Source organism: Euwallacea fornicatus, unplaced genomic scaffold (assembly GCF_040115645.1).
Source record: "Euwallacea fornicatus isolate EFF26 unplaced genomic scaffold, ASM4011564v1 scaffold_48, whole genome shotgun sequence".
In the NCBI taxonomy this organism is placed as follows: Eukaryota; Metazoa; Arthropoda; class Insecta; order Coleoptera; family Curculionidae; genus Euwallacea; species Euwallacea fornicatus.
Window position 1 is genome coordinate 597,025 of NW_027096016.1, and position 6,219 is coordinate 603,243.

Below are 6,219 nucleotides of genomic sequence, written 5' to 3' on the forward strand. Positions count from 1 at the left end.
AAGACCAAATTTGTTAAACAAAGTGTCAAATTAATCAGCTCGACGAGATTTTGAAGATGTCACAACACATCAGAATTGCATCTTGTTGAACTTCCAAGAAAAATAGTACTTTATGTGCTCAAACACACATATTTTGTGACTTTTCAAACTCTGAAGCTCGATAACTTTGGCAAATGTGTACCAAATTTGTTAAACAAAGTGTCAAAGTAATCACCTCAACGAGATTTTGAAGATGTCACAACACATCATCATTGCATCTTGTTGAACTTCCAAGAAAAATAGTACATTATGTGCTCAAACACATAACTTTTGTGACTTTTCAAACTTTGAAGCTCGATAGCTTCGGCAAATGAGGACCAAATTTGTTAAACAAAGTGTCAAATTAATCAGCTCGACGAGATTTTGAAGATGTCACAACACATCAGAATTGCATCTTGTTGAATTTCCAAGAAAAATAGTACTTTATGTGCTCAAACACACATATTTTGTTACTTTTCAAACTTTGAAGCTTGATAACTTTGGCAAATGTGGACCAAATTTGTTAACCAAAGTGTCAAATTAATCAGCTCGACGAAATCTTTAAAATGACACAACACATCATCATTGCATCTTGTTGAACTTCCAAGAAAAATAGTACATTATGTGCTCAGACACACAACTTTTGTGACTTTTCAAATTTTGAAGCTCGATAGCTTCGGCAAATGAAGACCAAATTTGTTAAACAAAGTGTCAAATTAATCAGCTCGACGAGATCTTTAAAATGACACAACACACCATGATTGCATCTTGTTGAATTTCCAAGAAAAATAGTACTTTATGTGCTCAAACACACATATTTTGTTACTTTTCAAACTTTGAAGCTCGATAACTTTGGCAAATGTGGACCAAATTTGTTAACCAAAGTGTCAAATTAATCAGCTCGACGAGATCTTTAAAATGACACAACACACCATGATTACATCTTGTTGAACTTCCAAGAAAAATAGTACAGTATGTGCTCAAACACATAACTTTTGTGACTTTTCAAACTTTGAAGCTCGATAGCTTCGGCAAATGAAGACCAAATTTGTTAAACAAAGTGTCAAATTAATCAGCTCGACGAGATTTTGAATATGTCACAACACATCAGAATTGCATCTTGTTGAATTTCCAAGAAAAATAGTACTTTATGTGCTCAAACACACAACTTTTGTGACTTTTCAAACTTTGAAGCTCGATAACTTTGGCAAATGTGGACCAAATTTGTTAAACAAAGTGTCAAATTAATCAGCTCGACGAGATTTTGAAGATGTCACAACACATCAGAATTGCATCTTGTTGAACTTCCAAGAAAAATAGTACTTTATATGCTCAAACACACATATTTTGTTACTTTTCAAACTTTGAAGCTCGATAACTTTGGCAAATGTGGACCAAATTTGTTAACCAAAGTGTCAAATTAATCAGCTCGACGAGATTTTGAATATGTCACAACACATCAGAATTGCATCTTGTTGAATTTCCAAGAAAAATAGTACTTTATGTGCTCAAACACACAACTTTTGTGACTTTTCAAACTTTGAAGCTCGATAACTTTGGCAAATGTGGACCAAATTTGTTAAACAAAGTGTCAAATTAATCAGCTCGACGAGATCTTTAAAATGACACAACACACCATGATTGCATCTTGTTGAATTTCCAAGAAAAATAGTACTTTATGTGCTCAAACACACATATTTTGTTACTTTTCAAACTTTGAAGCTCGATAACTTTGGCAAATGTGGACCAAATTTGTTAACCAAAGTGTCAAATTAATCAGCTCGACGAGATCTTTAAAATGACACAACACACCATGATTACATCTTGTTGAACTTCCAAGAAAAATAGTACAGTATGTGCTCAAACACATAACTTTTGTGACTTTTCAAACTTTGAAGCTCGATAGCTTCGGCAAATGAAGACCAAATTTGTTAAACAAAGTGTCAAATTAATCAGCTCGACGAGATTTTGAATATGTCACAACACATCAGAATTGCATCTTGTTGAATTTCCAAGAAAAATAGTACTTTATGTGCTCAAACACACAACTTTTGTGACTTTTCAAACTTTGAAGCTCGATAACTTTGGCAAATGTGGACCAAATTTGTTAAACAAAGTGTCAAATTAATCAGCTCGACGAGATTTTGAAGATGTCACAACACATCAGAATTGCATCTTGTTGAACTTCCAAGAAAAATAGTACATTATGTGCTCAGACACACAACTTTTGTGACTTTTCAAATTTTGAAGCTCGATAGCTTCGGCAAATGAAGACCAAATTTGTTAAACAAAGTGTCAAATTAATCAGCTCGACGAGATCTTTAAAATGACACAACACACCATGATTGCATCTTGTTGAACTTCCAAGAAAAATAGTACATTATGTGCTCAGACACACAACTTTTGTGACTTTTCAAATTTTGAAGCTCGATAGCTTCGGCAAATGAAGACCAAATTTGTTAAACAAAGTGTCAAATTAATCAGCTCGACGAGATCTTTAAAATGACACAACACACCATGATTGCATCTTGTTGAATTTCCAAGAAAAATAGTACTTTATGTGCTCAAACACACATATTTTGTTACTTTTCAAACTTTGAAGCTCGATAACTTTGGCAAATGTGGACCAAATTTGTTAACCAAAGTGTCAAATTAATCAGCTCGACGAGATCTTTAAAATGACACAACACACCATGATTACATCTTGTTGAACTTCCAAGAAAAATAGTACATTATGTGCTCAGACACACAACTTTTGTGACTTTTCAAATTTTGAAGCTCGATAGCTTCGGCAAATGAAGACCAAATTTGTTAAACAAAGTGTCAAATTAATCAGCTCGACGAGATCTTTAAAATGACACAACACACCATGATTGCATCTTGTTGAATTTCCAAGAAAAATAGTACTTTATGTGCTCAAACACACAATTTTTGTGACTTTTCCAATTTTGAAGCTCGATAACTTTGGCAAATGTGGACCAAATTTGTTAAACAAAGTGTCAAATTAATCAGCTCGACGAGATTTTGAAGATGTCACAACACATCAGAATTGCATCTTGTTGAACTTCCAAGAAAAATAGTACTTTATGTGCTCAAACACACATATTTTGTTACTTTTCAAACTTTGAAGCTCGAGAACTTTGGCAAATGTGGACCAAATTTGTTAACCAAAGTGTCAAATTAATCAGCTCGACGAGATCTTTAAAATGACACAACACACCATGATTACATCTTGTTGAACTTCCAAGAAAAATAGTACAGTATGTGCTCAAACACATAACTTTTGTGACTTTTCAAACTTTGAAGCTCGATAGCTTCGGCAAATGAAGACCAAATTTGTTAAACAAAGTGTCAAATTAATCAGCTCGACGAGATTTTGAATATGTCACAACACATCAGAATTGCATCTTGTTGAATTTCCAAGAAAAATAGTACTTTATGTGCTCAAACACACAACTTTTGTGACTTTTCCAATTTTGAAGCTCGATAACTTTGGCAAATGTGGACCAAATTTGTTAAACAAAGTGTCAAATTAATCAGCTCGACGAGATTTTGAAGATGTCACAACACATCAGAATTGCATCTTGTTGAACTTCCAAGAAAAATAGTACTTTATGTGCTCAAACACACATATTTTGTTACTTTTCAAACTTTGAAGCTCGATAACTTTGGCAAATGTGGACCAAATTTGTTAACCAAAGTGTCAAATTAATCAGCTCGACGAGATCTTTAAAATGACACAACACATCATCATTGCATCTTGTTGAACTTCCAAGAAAAATAGTACATTATGTGCTCAGACACACAACTTTTGTGACTTTTCAAACTTTGAAGCTCGATAGCTTCGGCAAATGAAGACCAAATTTGTTAAACAAAGTGTCAAATTAATCAGCTCGACGAGATCTTTAAAATGACTCAACACACAATGATTACATCTTGTTGAACTTCCAAGAAAAATAGTACTTTATGTGCTCAAACACACAACTTTTGTGACTTTTCAAACTTTGAAGCTCGATAACTTTGGCAAATGTGGACCAAATTTGTTAAACAAAGTGTCGAATTAATCAGCTCGACGAGATCTTTAAAATGACACAAACACACCATGATTACATCTTGTTGAACTTCCAAGAAAAATAGTACTTTATGTGCTCAAACACACAACTTTTGTGACTTTTCCAATTTTGAAGCTCGATAGCTTCGGCAAATGAAGACCAAATTTGTTAAACAAAGTGTCAAATTAATCAGCTCGACGAGATTTTGAAGATGTCACAACACATCAGAATTGCATCTTGTTGAACTTCCAAGAAAAATAGTACTTTATGTGCTCAAACACACATATTTTGTGACTTTTCAAACTCTGAAGCTCGATAACTTTGGCAAATGTGTACCAAATTTGTTAAACAAAGTGTCAAAGTAATCACCTCAACGAGATTTTGAAGATGTCACAACACATCATCATTGCATCTTGTTGAACTTCCAAGAAAAATAGTACATTATGTGCTCAAACACATAACTTTTGTGACTTTTCAAACTTTGAAGCTCGATAGCTTCGGCAAATGAGGACCAAATTTGTTAAACAAAGTGTCAAATTAATCAGCTCGACGAGATTTTGAAGATGTCACAACACATCAGAATTGCATCTTGTTGAATTTCCAAGAAAAATAGTACTTTATGTGCTCAAACACACAACTTTTGTGACTTTTCCAATTTTGAAGCTCGATAACTTTGGCAAATGTGGACCAAATTTGTTAAACAAAGTGTCATATTAATCAGCTCGACGAGATTTTGAAGATGTCACAACACATCAGAATTGCATCTTGTTGAATTTCCAAGAAAAATAGTACTTTATGTGCTCAAACACACAACTTTTGTGACTTTTCCAATTTTGAAGCTCGATAGCTTCGGCAAATGAAGACCAAATTTGTTAAACAAAGTGTCAAATTAATCAGCTCGACGAGATTTTGAATATGTCACAACACATCAGAATTGCATCTTGTTGAATTTCCAAGAAAAATAGTACTTTATTTGCTCAAACACACATATTTTGTTACTTTTCAAACTTTGAAGCTCGATAACTTTGGCAAATGTGGACCAAATTTGTTAACCAAAGTGTCAAATTAATCAGCTCGACGAAATCTTTAAAATGACATAACACATCATCATTGCATCTTGTTGAACTTCCAAGAAAAATAGTACATTATGTGCTCAGACACACAACTTTTGTGACTTTTCAAATTTTGAAGCTCGATAGCTTCGGCAAATGAAGACCAAATTTGTTAAACAAAGTGTCAAATTAATCAGCTCGACGAGATCTTTAAAATGACACAACACACCATGATTGCATCTTGTTGAATTTCCAAGAAAAATAGTACTTTATGTGCTCAAACACACAATTATTGTGACTTTTCCAATTTTGAAGCTCGATAACTTTGGCAAATGTGGACCAAATTTGTTAAACAAAGTGTCAAATTAATCAGCTCGACGAGATTTTGAAGATGTCACAACACATCAGAATTGCATCTTGTTGAACTTCCAAGAAAAATAGTACTTTATGTGCTCAAACACACATATTTTGTTACTTTTCAAACTTTGAAGCTCGATAACTTTGGCAAATGTGGACCAAATTTGTTAACCAAAGTGTCAAATTAATCAGCTCGACGAGATCTTTAAAATGACACAACACACCATGATTACATCTTGTTGATCTTCCAAGAAAAATAGTACATTATGTGCTCAGACACACAACTTTTGTGACTTTTCAAATTTTGAAGCTCGATAGCTTCGGCAAATGAAGACCAAATTTGTTAAACAAAGAGTCAAATTAATCAGCTCGACGAGATCTTTAAAATGACACAACACACCATGATTGCATCTTGTTGAATTTCCAAGAAAAATAGTACTTTATGTGCTCAAACACACATATTTTGTTACTTTTCAAACTTTGAAGCTTGATAACTTTGGCAAATGTGGACCAAATTTGTTAACCAAAGTGTCAAATTAATCAGCTCGACGAAATCTTTAAAATGACACAACACATCATCATTGCATCTTGTTGAACTTCCAAGAAAAATAGTACATTATGTGCTCAGACACACAACTTTTGTGACTTTTCAAATTTTGAAGCTCGATAGCTTCGGCAAATGAAGACCAAATTTGTTAAACAAAGTGTCAAATTAATCAGCTCGACGAGATCTTTAAAAT